At 33.5% G+C, this 18,239-nt stretch overlaps 1 protein-coding gene across 2 annotated transcripts in view; it reads right to left on the reverse strand.

The window, feature by feature from the left end:
- Positions 1-8,876, reverse strand: part of LOC126883489 (thioredoxin domain-containing protein 3 homolog) — a 69,070-nt gene extending 60,194 nt beyond the window's left edge. For both annotated transcript variants that reach the window (XM_050649083.1, XM_050649082.1), the window contains exon 1: positions 8,632-8,876. The gene's annotated coding sequence lies outside the window, so the exon portion shown is untranslated. The remainder of the gene's footprint in view (positions 1-8,631) is intronic.
- Positions 8,877-18,239: the final 9,363 nt, after the last annotated feature.

Here is an 18,239-nt window from a genome sequence, read left to right on the forward strand (position 1 = left end):
TCATTTTTCTACAATAAAGTAGGTATTTTACTAAAAAGAGATAAGCCACAAAAACCTTTACAACAATCCTAATACTTTTATGTTCGAAAAATATAATGTAAGGGGAAATGCCACACATTTAATAAACTTATCGTTCCTAAGTTTATATTTTCCGAACCGTTACTACCGGATACTGTATAGTCTTTGCCATCTTCGCTTTCGTTTAAAAACGGATCTTGGTCACTGTGTTCAGAATCAAACTCAGAAAAGTCTATTTTCCGTTAACATGCAGGGTAATATTCCGCCGCCAAGTGGATTACTACTGTGGCTTGGCTCCTTCTGTTGCAATATGAAGTAATGGTGACACAACGGAACTTACTACCGCGGCGCCATCTATGAGAAAACAGCTAAAATTTTCTGTTTGGGACGTTGATATGGTCTTAAAGTGTGCGATTTCTACTTTACCTCATTTTTGACGAAATTGTGGCTTGTCCCCTTCTGGTCCCAAGGTCTTCAAATGTGCGGGACGTCTTTGAAGTGCGTAGACTAAGACCGTCCGCACATGGGGCGACGCTCGAACTACTCGACTCGATTCCAGTCACGTAGGTCTCTCCCCGCCATAAAGTTCCTTCATTGTGGCATTGAGCTCCGTACACGGAGCGTTTAGGATTGCAAATCTCCTCGTCTTGTACGGCTCTCGTCGCATACGATCCGTAGTGCACGAGAAAGTTCGAGTGAGACGCACGTTCTTAGTCATAATAGGTAGTTTATTTTATTTGTTTCCTTCGTTTTTTGTTGTTTTTTGCGCTGAATGAAATTTTACTTTTATTTAAAGATCGGTGCATGTTATGTTCGTTGATTGTAATATTCTTTTCGTAACGATATAAGAAATTTGACCTGACGCTGGTGGGATGTCCCTACCGATTTAGGGCCAATTTCTCATATCGAGTTCAACTCCAGTTTAACCTGAACTTTTAGTAAACGTCAGTTTAAAGTCAAAATCGTCTTTCTCAATTCCCGTTCAACCGATGGCAGTTTAAACTTGAACGATGCTTGAACGGTGGAATTCGGCCGTTCAAAGATTTCAGAACTCAGTTCAGATGATTTCATGGACTACGCATGCGTTGTATTAACACGAAACGCTGTCATAATATAAATATATCCTATTTTATTATATTAAGCCTAACGATAAACGATAACATTATTTGTGTTTTTATAATACTTATTTATAATTATTAAAATGACTATTTGACTATAAATACTTAAATTTAACTTTATTCAAAAACAGCATAAAAATGGTAGTTCAAAATGGCGACAGTTTTTTGCCTTTTGCCATCTATTGGCATTTCTCGAAAGCTGTAGAACGAGCACTGCCATGAACGCGCAATGAGAAATGCATTCCAAACAGAACCGGAGATCACCTGTGAACCCGGTTCAACTGAACCATAGATTAACGCAGGTATGAGAAATCGACCCTTAGTATCATAATAAATAGTTGACGTTACTAATCCCTCAATTGTCTTTGCGACGGGTGGCAATAGTTTTGGAACAGCTACTAGGGCCGTACTTTATATTATTTACAGAACTGACTCGTTACCTATCAATGCAAATAAATTATTAAAATTAAAATTTCTAGACAACGTATTAAAAATTTTGTTTACTGTAGACGAATTCGTTTAGTCATCTGAAATTAACTTGCTTGGAATCAATTACAAACGATCACGAACAATTTTTATGTCCAATGCGCTCATTACGTGAATTTTATGGAGTTAGATTATAATGTGTTTTATATAGTTTTCACTTTAAGCAAAATGGACTTCCGATAATGCAGCTTTCTATCTTTAAATAAAAAATTAAAGAATCATTAGAAAGAGCATTAGTTAAAGACAGGGCCGGACTGGCTCCTAAAAAAGGCGCCAACCTAATCTCTAAACAAAGGCGCTAGACCCCCTTCTTTACATAAAACGTTTTCAAATCCTAGCGCATGTAAAGTAAATAAGTAAATATTACTTGTGATTTTTTTTTAATTTAATTTTAATTTAAATCCATAAAGTAATTTCCTATTTTTGTTGGGAATAGTAAATTATATTAAGATACCCTAAAAATATAGCTTCAGTTTCCCAGTATCCCTTTAACTCCGTTGCATTTATTGGTGCTATCTGGAGACTCCAAACAAATTTTTGAAAAGTTTGAGTAATTTTTCAACCGCTTCTACAGAGGAATTTACTGGTTCAAAAACATTTAACAAAAATCATGATTGGTGTTCAATAGAAGTCACTTTTTAAAAATTTTCAAATTTTTAAAGCGGTATGAAACTCTATATACCGGGTGTCCACTTATATTTTCCCCCATTTTAACTGGCTATAACTTCTAAACGGCTCAAGATATAAATATGCGGTTTTCACTGAAATGTTTTATTTTAGTAAAAGTTTTCTCTGAATGGATGGAATTTTTTATATCGCTTTCAAATACGAAATAAAAAATGGCGGATTTTTGAAAAGAACTTTGTTGACTTTTTTTTAATGGAACACCCAGTATATTCTTTTGCAAATTTAAAGAAAGGTCATTCACCTATCTAGCGATATACAGTTTTTCAAAATCCGTTGTCAAATCACTGAGTAATTAATTTTTAAAATGAGAGGTGCAACGTGGATATCACATACCTAAATAACATAACTAAGGAAGTTATGTGATTTCCACATTGCATCTCTCATTTTAAAAATTAATTGCTCAGTCATTTGACAACCCATTTTAAAAAATTTTATATCGCTGGATAGATAAATGAGTTTTTTCAAGTTTTTTGGTAAATGACCATTTTTATATCGCTTTTAAATAAAAAATGGCGGATTTTTGAAAAAAAAACGTTATTGACTTTTTTTATTAAAACACCCAGTATATTTCTTTTTGTCTTGAAAAAACGGTCATTTACCTATCCAGCAATATAATTTTTTTTAAAATCGGTTGCCAAATGACTGAGCAATTAATTTTTAAAATGAGAGATGCAATGTGGAAATCACATAATATAATATCATTTTGCTCAGTTATGTTATTTAGGTATGTGATATCTACGTTGCACCCCTCATTTTAAAAATTAATTACTCAGTGATTTGACAACCGATTTTGAAAACTTTATATCGTTGGATAGGTGAATGACCTTTATTTCAATTTACAAAAAAAATATACTGGGTGTTCCATTAAAAAAAAGTCAACAAAGTTTTTTTTTAAAATCCGCCATTTTTTATTTCGCATTTGAAAGCGATATAAAAAAATTCAATCCATTCAGACAAAACTTTTACTAAAATAAAACATTTCAGTTAAAACCGCATATTTCTATCTTGAACCGTTTAGAAGTAATAGGCAGTTAAAATGGGGGAAAATATAAGTGGACACCCGGTATAATAGAAGAGTAAGCCTCGATAAAAAATCCGCAACCACACGGTGTCAGACGATCCGTGCCTGAGTGGTGAATGACCTAGGTCAGACGGCGGCAAACGGAGCCCTCGGAGAACTGACGAAACCCTTTGAAATTCAAGCCTTACCGTGGGCAAGGGCGTACTGCCTCGCCGGGCAGTATAATTCGCCCCTACTTGTGGGAACTATATGGATAAGTATTTAATCACGTTGGAGAAAATAAAACAAAACGAAGGGACAATTGAGCGAGTCACCAGTGGTGATGCAGCTGGAACAAGCTATGAAGGAGATGATAATATGGTGTTCATAAGTAGTGAAGGGGCCAAAGGGTAAGTACTCAGCGAAGAAGAAAAGAGGAAGGAGCAGACTTCGGAAAAAGGGGATATATTGAAAGAATTCCGGTCAGGGACCTAAAAAAGACGGATCACTCAGCGGAGGCAACCTTGCAAAGGAGCTGAAAGAATCATTAGTGAAACCATTGTTCGACCATACAAATGCGAAAGTCAAAATCAAGAATGACGTAAAAACCTTAAAAGAGTTACCGAAGACATGGAGGGCACTTTCAGAGAAGTCGCCCCACACAGAAGAGAAGTCGACTGTGTGTCCACACAGAAGAAGAATTCTTCCCCCAATAACTTGTGAAAGAAAGAGACAAATGATCGCAACGGTCCTGAACTCAGGGAAAATAGGCTTTGAAAAAATTAACACACTATAAAGTCGAGTTGGAAGATGATCACTTTACTCTACGGCCGCCAAACCGGGAAGAGGAAATAAACCTGCAGGCGACTTAGTAGTGGTCTTGGAACCTGGACTTTTAGGTGAGGGGGAAAGGTCCCACGACCTGATCAGGAAAAACCGAAATTGGTTGTATGTACAGGAGATACATACAGATCAGGAGAGATACCTCCAACTTAATTATATGATCACAATTACAAGGTAGAGTCAGAAAAAAGAGAACCGGGGAAATCGTCAGAATATTTTTATGGTCCCTGTAGAGAAAGGGGTGATGAAAATGGAAAGGGACAAGACACTACTGGCAATTATTTCTAAATTGAGGGAAGACATGGAGACACTGGAGACTAGAGAGGCGTCCCTAACAGTATAGAGGAGGCTACAGAGGTAGGAACCTCAGGATGCTCCTGGAAGTCGTCTGGGTATGGAACTTCACCTCGCGCTGGAGGAGTATGAACGTAGTGACGCAGAAGGTGATCGTGAAGGGAAGTGGAAAATCCTGCGCAGAGTAATCCTCAAGCTAAACTAAAGTAGTGCAGACACGAGGACGGGACCTAAACCTCGAAGTGGCATGGAAAGAACAGGCCGAGCGTCTAAAGAAGACAATCGTGGCCCGCACGGAGGGAAACGTAATAGAGAACGTCCGGGACTGTCAGGACCAGGGGGACATATTTAATATAGACAGGGATATCACAAAGGAAGAAATCCTGAGACAGGTTCGAAAGTATACCGGCAGCAGAAAATCTCACACATCAAACCTACGTTCGGAGAGAAGTAATAGTGAATCCTTTCTGGACATCTCGCTGGTTTCAACGTCACTTCTAAATACGGTCATAATTTGGACTGTTTTTGAAGAAGAATCGCTCAGTTTACATAAGTGTGTGAGTTTTGAACTAACAAGCAAAAGAAAGAAACGGGAAGATGGGGATATCGATCTAAAGAGGTTTTTAAATGAGGAGGTTTTTTAGAAGGATGCTTTCGGCTTGATTGGTCAGAGATGCGAGGATGTGGGTAACATAAACCGTGCTATTTTCGAGCTAGGTGTGTTAAATTTTGTTGTATAGTCGGCTCTGAAATTCGCTAGAAAATTTAAACCGAATATAACAAAATTCAGTTTGGCAACACTGTGTGAATACCAAGTCCTCTGATATCAACAAAACCGTAATTTAGTCCAGACAAATTAATATATTTTTTACCAACAAATATGAGATATTTTAACCAAATAGCGTTTCAAAAATGATGTGTATAATAATTTTGAATTCGGTTTCGCTAATGAAATTGGGAAATGAAATTTTTGTCCTTAAAAGTAGAAAAAAAGTTAAATTTCTCTTGCTTAATAATTTACTCTTTAATAATTTTAACTGTACTAATATGCAAGTTGATTACTAATGATTAATGGGATGTTACAATATCGGCAAGCTCTTATTTTTAAAGGCGGCGTATCGAATTTCTTAAACATTTATACCAAACATTGAAATGGCCACTTTTTGCACATTCTGACAAAGTTGCGTTTCTACTATGCCCACTGGCTTCATTGTGTAGGATTGTAGGGCGCACCAATCCTATATGTATAATGTAGTTTATGGAGCGTAGAAGACTGCACTCAGATTTTAGGCCAATAATTGTGAGATGTAACACTCTTATATTGTAATAAAAAGGGCGGATATTGATACCTACGAAAGGCACCTGAATCGTAAAATTGGTCTTCGAAGGCGCCGCGCGTCGCATCTCAGCTATTTGATTATGTATTATCTAATACCTGATACAAGGTTACAAGTTGTATTTTGTTGTACCCACTGGCTTCATTATTTAGGATTCTGGGGCACAACAATCCTATATGTATAATGTAGTTATGGAGCGCAGAAAACTACACATATCTATTATAGGCCAATTGTGGGATGTAACACTGTTTGTATCAAGTATCAGATAATCAAATGGCTTAGATTCGACGCGCAGCTCCCTCGAAGATCTTTTTTATAAGTATTTAATATAAACAGCGGAAATTGATACCTACGAAAGGCGCCCATCACGTAAAAATTATCTTCTAGGGCGCTGTGCGTCCTATCTAAGCCATTTATTACAATAGAAACAGCGGATATTAATACTTATAAAAGACGGCAGAATCTAAAAATTATCTTCAAGGGCGCTGCGCGTCGTATCTAAGTTATTTATTATAACAGAAACAGCGGAAATTGATACCTACGAAAGGCGCCCAAATCGTAGGAATGGTATTCGAGGGCGCCTATGTATTATAATAAAAACAGCGAATATTGATACATACGAAAGGCGCCCGAATCGTAAAAATGGTCTTCGAGGGCGCCGCGCGTCGTATCTGTGCTATTTGATTATCTAATACCTGATACAAGTTATATTTTGTTGTACCCACTGGCTTTATTATGTAGGCTTCTGTAGCAGTTTCTGTTTCTTCATGAAGTAAAAACAGTTTTTAGGGGAATTTTGCCGCCTAATCTTTGTGTAAAGATTAAAAAAAAATTTCAGCGTTTAATTTTTTTAATGGATAGGTACTAACGGAGGCAAAAGGCGCACCGGCCCGCGGGCCGGTGGGCCGGCGGTCCAGTCCGGGCCTGGTTAAAGATAAGATATACCTCTAATTATTATTCTATAGCTTTACACATAATTCTCGTGCTTATAGGTATTTAGGTAAAATTAAATATCATTTATTTATCCAGAAAACATACATTATGGAACATTATGAAAGGGGCAAACATATTTAAGTTTGACATTTGCACATTCAGGCAGTTATTTTCTTGCATTTAGATAGAAGGTTACATCGCGAGTATTCAAGTAAAATGTCTGAAGTCGGTGAAGCTAGTGCTAAGTGTAAAACACGTGTACATTTATCTGATGATGCCAAAGAAATTATTAGGAATGTTTATCAAACTGTGAAAGAAGATAATCCAAATCCAGAAGACGGTAAATTCCTCATCAAGACAACATCTCGACTGACAAGGATGCCATATACAACAGTGTGGAAAATTGTTACGAATAGAATTCAACCTCGTAAAAAGCGGAGTGACTTTTCTACACATAAAGCAGTAAATGAAAAAGATGCTGAGGTAATTAGAAGAGCAATTTACAATTTACGAACAATATTAAACCAATAATTATAACATTAGGTAACGATTCTAGTGAAGATGACAGCGATAGTGACATAGAGTTGTAATTTGTATTTATTTTTTTCCGTCTAAACTTCAAATTTTATTTTTCTATGTTATTTTTTATTATGTTATCTTTTTAATTCTGATTTTTGCTACCACTCTTTTAATCTTTTATTGTTATTATCATTAATTTCCTTAATTTCTTTAATTTGTTCATTACTCTTATTTCATTGTACATAATAATATACTTATAACTACATAGATATAAATACGTAATAAATATAATGATATGATATTTAAATTTATATTTATTATTCCAACCCCATTAAAATATATCTACTTGAAGACTTGACTTTTTTTTGTTAAGGGGATGGGTATGAACTTTCGGCTTTAGGCCGTTACGTTATTACCGAGGGCCGAAAGTCCCTGAAAACTTCTATAATGTTTATTTTAATTAGTTACAGGGGTGAAAAACTAAGAGAAAATTTAGTGTGATTTTTAATTTCAAATATCTCATTCAAAAGAAACTTTTAATTCATTCCAAGGGACTTTCGGCCCTCGGTAATAAAGTAATTTTTCATTCTGCGTTTAAATTTTTCAAAAATACTTACATATTAGTTTTCTCAGGATTCGAAAAAAATGATTACATTTAAAACACATTGAAAATTTTGACAGCCGTCAAAATTTTGCATTTGTTCCTTTCCCCTTAATTTTAGCGAATCCGCTCCTGGAGGGTTTGTTGTTTGTTATTATGATACTAAATCGGTAGGGACATCCCACCAGCGCCAGGCCAAATTTATTATATCTTGACGCAAAGAATACTATTATTAGCTTTGTGGAAGTATATAAATATATTGTTTGTAATGTAAAATTCTGAAAACATTGAACTTCTGTTTCTAGGTGTTTAATATAAAATTCGTTGGGGAAGTCGAAAAATACCCTCAATTGTATAATGCTTATTCTATACAAATTGTACTAAAAATGTAACAATACCGTACTTTTTACAGATCGAAATAGTCGTTTTGGTTCATATATAAAAATGCGTTCTTCCTAGTTGGAAGATGTGAGCAAACTGAATCGAAAAGTGTGCGGAGAGCAATCGCTTGTGCCGCAGGGTTCGTACAAGACGAGCAAGACGCGCGAACTTAGAGACGTGTCTTCGATCGACCCATGTGCGGCCGGCCTAAAACGGCAACTGCCGTCCGACTTGACCAACTGAATGTAGTCAAGTGTATTTAGACTGATAAAATTTTAACTGGAGTAACTCTCTACATGTCAGTATTTTTGTACCATAACAAATGCTTAATGCGCAATGGGCAGATTGTTGTACTCAATGGAGTTAATAAAAAAAAATTAATAAAAATACTAGAACATCGTAATATAAACCTACCTGTATATTTTTACAAGGCCATTTTGATAGAAAAATAGCGAAATTCTTATATAATGAGGTTGATGTCCCGATCTCCGGCCTCGATCCTTTGGTAAAATATGCGGAAGGGGAGCTTCTTGAGTTTAACTTTTTCGATGTCACCCTCCAGGAGATTGATGATATCGTTGAGGTACAGGGTTTCTCGTAAATCGTTTTTTAAAACAGAGACTTGTTTTAGCAGTTCATTCACTTTGTTAACATCCTCCTAGAAAGAAATATTTTAAAGTTTTCGAATACATAGGTAGCATATTTAAACTTGAATCATGTTATGCGTAACAAATAGTGTGCTATTTATTTTCCTAATAAAATACAGGGTATTCACGACGAGCTTACAATATCTGTAAGTATCGGAAAACACAGTATGCGGCAAAATAAACAGTACCTACTAAAATGATATTAAAATGTTTATGATTACTTATATATGAGGGCACGAGGGCTATCCAGAAATGTCTTTACATTTTGATCTGTAGCCGCTAGGCGCGGGAATAGAGCGGCCATCTTAGCATCTTGGTGTTCGTCGTTCTTCCGGTCAGTAGCAACAAGGATCTACAGTTCGAGCGAGTCTCGTAAATTGCACGACTTCGAGCCACGCTTCACGCAACCGTATTTGCGTACTTGTGTTTCGAGTTGCGTGGTCGTGCGGAGTTTAATTTACCAAATTTAAATATAATCGTTTCTACTGATTCATAATATGTATACTATAATATATTATATTAAAATTTTTAAATATTGTTAAATTTTTAACATTGTATTTTAATATGTTTTGAGTTGTGTAGTCGTGCTCTGGTCGAGTGGAGTTATAATTTACCAAATTTAAATATACCTAATCGTTTCTACTGATTCATAAAATGTATACTATAATATAATATATTAAAGTTTTTAAATATTATTAAAGTTTTTAACATTGTATTTTAATATATTTTGTTTTATTAATAATAATATTACCTAAGTATTGCACCTTGTTCAAAAAAAGTGCAAGATAAATACCGCGGTTTTTCCATATGAAAATGCAAAGCAAAATAATACAATTTGCAGAGTTTGTTCTCACTCTCTTGTGATATTCGTAAGGTTATTTTTTAATACTTACATATAAAATTTAAGTCTTTGTATAAAAACATTCAGTGACATTGATCCCAATTAATGTGACACACATTTTTCAACTTGTCAAAGTGAACACGGCTTAGCAAATATTTAAACGAAGAAATTAATAATATATTAGTTAAAATTATTTATAGATACAGTTTTATTCATGAAATAATCTTACCGATGTAAACTAGAGAGTTTAAATTTGCCGATTTGTGTTCTCCTCGTGACAATTTGACATTAGATTTAGAACTAAAAGTTTATTATGGATATTTTCTTAAATGTGACAGTTGTCAAAACTAGAAAACTGGTTGCAATTTAATAGAAACAATCTACTTAAAAAAATTCCCACTGTAATTTTGTACAGTAGAAAATAACCGATGAAATAATAATCTAATCGGACAGAATTAAACACGTGATGAAAAATCTTGCTACACATTGGACGTTAAAATCATTAAAAATTAATCGGCATTAATATCACAAGAGAGTGAGAATAAATTGACAATAATGCGACAATTTTTCGAAAATTTGTTGTCTGGAAATATACACGAGAGCCCGCAGGGCTCAAGTGGTTATTACCCAATGACAACAAGTTTTAGAAAAATGGAGCATTATTTTCTTATTTATTCTTACTGTCGTGTGATATTCGTAAGGTTATTTTTTAATAGTTACATATAAAATTCAAGTCTTTGTATAAAAACATTCCGTGACATTGATCCCAATTAATGTGACACATATTTTTCAACTTGTCAAAGTGAACAGCATAGTTTAGCAAATATTTAGATGAAGATATTAATAATATATTAGTTAAAATTATTTATAAATATGTACAGTTTTATTCATGAAATAATCTTACGTAAACGCGAGCGGTTAAATTTGCCGATTTGTGTTCTCCTCGTGACAATTTTGACATTAGATGCAGAACTAAAAGTTTATTATGGATATTTTCTTAAATGTGAAAATTGTCAATACTAGGGTTGCTAACTGGTTGCAATTAAACAGAAACAATCTATTTATAAAAATTTCCACTGTAATTTTGTACAGTAGAAAATTAGGTACCGATGTAATAATAATCTGATTGGACAGAACTAAACACATGATGAAAAATCTTACTACACGTTGGAAGTTAAAATTATTAAAAAATAATCGCTATAATTTTTATTTCTGTAGCTTCTTATAGGTCAGAATCTCCTATGAATGAAATAATCGTCACAACTACCCGGCTATGCATGGGAATGACCCAAATTCCGTGGACAAATCTCAACGAACAAGCAAGAATATTGGCAAGTTCCTCTCACCTGAAAGCTTTTCTTAATATCAGCCAACTCCTGGTGCATCTCGAAAGTTTCTTCACAGATACTCTGTATGCTTTTATCTTCGTCGCTGAGGCCGAGATTGCTCAAAATATTCGCTCTATTCGACACCTGTAGGTAATTACTATCGACAAGGGTCTCGCTTTTATTCGAACTGATGCTGGGAAGGCTGTTACCTAAAAGATACAAAGGATAATTGGCCGAAATGGAAAAGTTCTATAAATTCAAGAACGTGTCTCTTTCATTTTTATCGAACTAAAAACTAAATATTTTGGAAAGTTATATAAAAAAAAGATGTAATAATTTAATAACGATGCATGGTTTGCAATATAAATTATGTAATACTTTAATAAACTGTCTGAATTATACAGTGATGAGCGCGCTAATAACCGGCAGAATAACGCAAAAGATGGAAAACATATTAAGTTGTGAGATAAAAAGAAATGAAACTAGTGGAGGTGGGAAAGTTAGCGATAAAAACCTATAAATTTATATTAAATTTATTGTTTCCCACCTTTAAACGTATCGGACGAGTTTGGCAACTGCCACTGTGACAGTGACAGTTTTAGTTGACATACTCCTCTGATACGTCTAAAGATGGGAAACAATAAATATAATGTAAATTTTTAGGTTTTTATCTCTAAATTTCCCACCTATTTCCCAGTATTTTGATTTCTTTTTATCTCACAACTTAATTATGTTTTCCATCTTTTGCGTTATTTTGCCGGTTATTAGCGCGCTCATCACTTATATCTACAGTGCGCTGGAATAAGTGTTACACCCCGCCCCATATTAACTTATTTATTTTTAGCCGATAAGCAAAACGCTCGGACAAGTCGATTTTTAAAATAATCATAGTATAATATTATAGTATCAATGTTTTGAACTTTACCCGATCCCTCTTCAGGTGACAGTCATAACTTTGATTTTTTTGAAGTTATACTTCTTTACCGGCGATAGAGGGTGAATTTTTTATATGGTAAAACCTAGCGACCGGGCGCATCCGCATTATAACTTTGTTCTGATTGGATGTTCAAATGACATGTCAAAAATTATTCAATATGGCGGCTGTGGCACAGCTGTAGTTAGATTATTTATGGTTGTTGCGTTTTAAAATTTGTGTGAAAAGAAACAACAAACAAAAGTTGTTAATAGTTATACTGCTTTTTTAAATAGTTTTCATATACCTATATTTTTGGACTTTTGGACTATTTTGGACAAGGAAAACTCATTCTAATTTGGTAAGTAGTTTTTATTATAATCATATTGTAATTATACATTTGGATTAGGTTGAAATACATACATTTATTTTCTCAAGAATGCGGATTTTAGAGAGAAATCCCAAATTAGGTTCGATTTTTGTTTTTAAATTATGATTTTTTGGCGTAGATTTATTTATCTAGTAGGTATGTAATGCTTTGATTTACATACTTAATTTGATTACCAACAAAAGTTCTACCAATCTTCATCTAATATATTGTTTTCTTACTGTTTTTTTATATTTTTATATTTTCTTCCACAAAATTTAAACTACATAATTTAATTTTCAAAACAACTGTCAAACAGTAAAACGTTCAGTTACCGTATTTTTCCACATGATAAATAATGTGGGATTGGACGAGTGAGTCTACGCTTCGATTACGAATCAAAGTGCCACGAAATTCACGGGTTCAATTCCCGATGCAGGTTTTATTTTTTTATTTTTTTATGCATGTTATGATTGTAAGTATATTTGTTATATAATTTTTTTTTCAGAAAATGCGTATTTAAAATTTTTGCCAACAATTATTATCGTTCAGAAATCATTTTTTCTTTGTGGCATTTTTCAATGTGTTTGTGTGCGTTTTATTCTTTTATTTTTTTTTAATTTTTGGTATTGTCTTAAAAATCACATAATATGTAGTAGAAGTATAACTTCTTACGTGCGTACAAAGTACACACACATTCTTTTTTAACAGGAAAGTACATCATGTGACACCTCATTTAAAAGCTTTTGAAATACCGATTTCAACAATGTATAATATTTGCGCACAATTTTGGTCCAATGTTTTTTAAATTCATGCATTCTTTTGAATCCTGAGAAAACTAATCAATATCAATATAAATAAAACACAATTTTCAATAAAACCATTTTATTCTATTAATTATTATATTTATTTATTATTTTATTATTATTATACATTTATTGATTATTATTAAATATAATATAGCGTAAGATTAATATATACATATTGCAATAATATACAATTTAACCCAACCATTTCAACTTCCCAGACAAAAATTTCCCAGACTCTTTCAAATGAGATTTAAAAAAACTTATATCAACATAAATATTTTACTTAAAAATAAATTGGATAATGCAGTTTATCTTTTATTTTTACTACCATCAAAAAAAATTTATCATGTATTTCTTTTAACACGTTTGTATATTTGTGTAATAGGTACATTTTAACTCATTTAATACTTCTTGTATGGGTGTATCGTTTTTAAAACGTAGGGAAATCCTTGGAGATTCGTATTCATAATCGGTAATTCGATATTCATAGTCAGAACATTATTTTTGGTAATCAGAAAAAGTCATTTAACCACTTTCAATGTCAAGAGATGATGTTTGCGTCTACTTCAACCAGATCACTTCTTATGTAAATATGATTACAAATACCTTTTCAACGAAATATTATAATAAAACTTAATTGTTTTCTGGCTGATGTGAGTTTGTACTTTCAGTTTGCTTCTGTATTTACAAAATAAAATTTGAATTATGGTTTTGTTTGGAATAATTACTTGAGAATAATAATTATGATTGAGATCCAAAATAATACCTAACCTAATCCTAATCACCTTAAAAACCTAATAACCCGTTTTTACTTTAAAAAGAAAAAACCGGTTATAACCGGGACAAAAAACAACCGGTGAAACCGGTTATTGCGAAGTAAAAAAACCGGTTTTATGTTAAAACCGGTAGGTTTTTCCCATCCCTACCTGAGAGTCATTAAAGAATATTAAACATTAAACAAATCAAGAATTATTGATGAATTTAAACAAACAACATTTTTTCTTGGAATTCATTATTTTTATTTATTATCCGGTAACTATTATTATCTAAGGTAACTTATCCGGTTTTTCACCGGTTATTACATTAAAAAGAAAAAACCGGTTATAACCGTGACAAAAAAACAACCGGCAAAACCGGTTATTGCGAAGTAAAATACCGGTAGATTTTTCCCATCCCTAATTCTCTTTTGGCTCTCGGTAATAATGTAATCTTTCATTCTGCGTTAAAATTTTTCAAAAATAATTATTAGTTTTCTCAGGATTAAAAAAAATTAATGCATTTAAAAAGCATTTGACCGAAATTTTGCCCAAGTATTATACATTTTTATACTCAGTATTTTAAAAGCTTTTAAATGAAGTGTCACATGATGTACTTTCTCATTTAAAAAAATCAAAGTTATGACTATCACCTGAAGAAGGATCGCGTAAAGTTCGAAACATTGGAGCTATAATATACTATGATTATTTTAAAAATCGACATGTCCGAGTGTTTTGCTTATGTGCTAAAAATAAATGAGAATATGGGGTGGGGGAGATACCACTTATTCCAGCGCACTGTATTTTTTACCCCAGAGACGAAATAATTACTGACCGCTATTCTTCATTCTTATATTACAATCAAACTCCCAATACTAAAGTGGATGAGCAATTGACAGAGACAGTCTCCATAGATAGAGGAGTGAGGCAAGGATGCATTCTGTCCCCGGTGTTGTATATACTCTGAATATTTATTCGAGTAGGCGCTGGGAGAACTACAGGAAGGAGTATTAGTCAACGAAGTGCGTCTGAACAACATTGGATATGCCGACGACGCTGTAGTTGTTGCAGATAGTCTCGATGGATGCAACCAATGGAACCACTCGGGTGAAATAAAACAACGCATAGGAAAAGCGAGATCAACCTTCATAATGGTAAAGTCTCTTTTCAGAAGTCACGATTTACCACTTGCTATGTGTTTATAATTATAATGGATATTATGTGTTTTTAAGGCGGGCAAATCACGCTCTGATTTGTAGTACCTCTAGTGGTATGGTATGTTAAAAAGTAAATGGTTAAGTTCAATTAGTTACCAATATAAACAGCCCGGATTAACCGATAATAGTATAAAAGGCCCGGTTTCAGGTAAAATTTATTTTGGGAGGCTTTATTATGGGAGTACCGTCTAGTCAGTGTTAATTGCAAAAGAACAACTCTGTATACCTCGGTGGCTTATCGCTCCGGGTGGGTCTTAACAATGGGCCAGGTCAGATAAATTTAATAATATTTACGACCGCACTAATTGAATTCAAACCATTTACTGTTGAACAAACCATACTACTTTGTGGTACCTCTAGTCGTACTACTAGACCATTCACGCCCCAACATTTTATCTTTCTAGCCGCCAACAAAGGTCTTACCTTTCAGCCACCTGTTTTCACAGTGGTGTACAATAAAAAATGTATCGAGTAAAGTCTACGCAAAATATAATTCGGACGATTTGTGTTTTTAAAAATTGGGTACATGAGTGAGGTTTCATAATTAAGCATGCCATAAGTTTCGTTTCTCTAGCATTTGTCTAGGGCTGATATGAACTAATTAATTTTTACGACTCTTGTAATTTTTACGACTTTTTCAGATGTAGAGTAAATTTATTTGACGTTTCCACTTCTACTTCTGAAATCGTTATGAAAATGTTCCGAAGTGGAAGTCAAAACATCAAATAAATTTAATGTATAACTAATATCGTAGCTTATTCCCAATTCAAATAGTAAATTTGCATAAGATGCCAACAGATAATAGTTTTAGATTAATAAGAAACTGGTCTTATTTACAGAAAGGAAAATGATTGGTCCCAACAAAAAGTAGATAATAAAGAATTGTGTATTTTAATAAGGGTAATTTTTGTGACAGTTTATTTTCAATTAAATATTTGCAAACTAGGAATGTTTGCGTAAAGAAACTTGTAGACATCCCATTAGTATATTAAGTATGGAGAACGGTAAGGGTTTTATACCGATCGAAGACAATTGTTTGGAGGAGGAGCGGAGCGACGACTCCAATTATTGTCTGAGATCGGTTACCCTTAACGTTCGACATGCTTATAACGTTTTTTGCACGATTGATACCATTATAAATTATAAAATTAAACATTTTCGTCATATTGACTAGTTTCATTCATTTTATCAAGATAGATACTTTGGTTGTTAGGTAGTAACTAGGGTGCATAACAACAATGGAGAATTGAGTTTTTATTTAGTTGTCAATAATTTTAAGTACAATTTTGATTATTATAAATTAAAATATGAGCGAAAGTGAATTTAATGAAATTGAACGGGCTTGGAAAGAAGGGTGTTCCGCAATTATTCCCGAAAAATCCAAAATCCGTTATCAAAATACCTACCAAAGTTTTAAAAAATGGTGCGAAGGCAAGTATTTAAGAATCGAAGAAAAGACTCTATTGGCATATTTCGTTCAAAGACATATGCAGTTGAAAGCTCCTGGAAGCCTCTGGGCAGAATATTCAATGATTAAATCCACCGTTTTTCTTTATGATGGCATTGATATTTCCAAGTTTTCAACTTTGATCGCGTATTTGAAGAGAAAAAATGTTGGCTATGGGCCTAAGAAAGCGAGCATTTTTACACGGGAGCAATTTGAAAAATTTCTGATGGAAGCACCGGATGAAGAATTTCTAGTTCACAAGGTAATATAAGCTAGTTTAGGTAAAAGAAATACTCTAATGAAGATTTTTTCATAATTTGTAGGTCGCAATGATATTGGTAATATCTGGTGCCTGTAGAAGAGAAGAATTGTATAATATTACTATGAATGACATCCAACAAACCGATGGATTAATGATTGTAAAAGTACCCAATACAAAAACGAACATCCAGCGTACTTTTACAGTCGTTAATAAACTAGACGATAAAATTCCATATTTAGAAATTCTGCAAAAGTATATAAAACTTCGTCCATTACAAGTAAAATAAAATAATTTGTTCTTAAGATACGCCAAAGGAAAATGTTGTGCTCAAGTAATAGGGAAAGGGACAATCGGGGGCTGGCCTTCTCAAATTGCCAAATTCTTAAATTTGCCTAATCCCGAGAACTATACTGGCCATTCGTCCAGGAGGACATCAGCAACGCTTTTGACTAATAAAGGTGTTGATGTCCTCGGATTAAAGCGTCATGAAGGTTGGCGTTCATCGACAGTGGCAGAAAGCTATGTAGAAGATTCTCTTCAAAATAAAATAGATTTTGCCGAAAAAATATTGTGCAATACTAGTAATACTACTAATGTATGCGATTCTGCAGGAGTTTCTGTTAGAAGTGAAACCACAGCCCAAACAAGTGGGATTTCATTAAATAATTTAACAAATTGTACCATAAGTTTCAATATTAATAAATAATTCGTTAGTTTTCTTTATTCTTTCAAAAAATATTAAAATTAAGAGATTTTTTAACTCGACGGTAAGTGAATTATTTACCGTCGAGTTGGAGTACTTACCGTCGAGTTGGATTACTTACCGTCGAGTTGCTAGTAAATGTCACCTACTGACGTAAAATCTGTCACGGTAAACAGTCCAAAATGATCAATCGTGCAAAAACGTAATATACTGCGAGGCATAAGTTAGGGATATAGAAAATTTATGCTCATTTTCATAGTTGATTTTTTCGTGATTTAATTAACGGATCGCGCTAATTTTTTTTACTGTTTTAGATATTTCTTCAGTATTAACACAGTTGTGCAAAGATTTACTTAAACTTCTTTTTTGTACTTATACCGGGTGGAGGAAAAGAAATGTTTTTCTTATGTTAAGTTTGGAACACCCTGTAGGGAGAACGAGGTACGATAATGAGTATGCATTGGAATCATATTATAGTCTTATGTTTTGTGACCATTTTGTTTTTTGAATCTCCCTGATATCTTTAGAAACAAAGAAAATAGACGGTTTTGTATTTTAATATGTATTTTAACCGAAACAAAAGTTTGAGACACCCTTTAGGGAGGAAAAGGTGAAATGGTGGTTATGCATTGATACTATGTTGTTAGTTGTAGTCTCATCTTTTGTGAACCATTTATTTTTTAAATTTCTCTAATATCTTTAATAACAAAGAGACTAGACGGTTTTAAATATG

Source organism: Diabrotica virgifera, chromosome 4, assembly GCF_917563875.1.
Source record: "Diabrotica virgifera virgifera chromosome 4, PGI_DIABVI_V3a".
NCBI lineage: Eukaryota > Metazoa > Arthropoda > Insecta > Coleoptera > Chrysomelidae > Diabrotica > Diabrotica virgifera.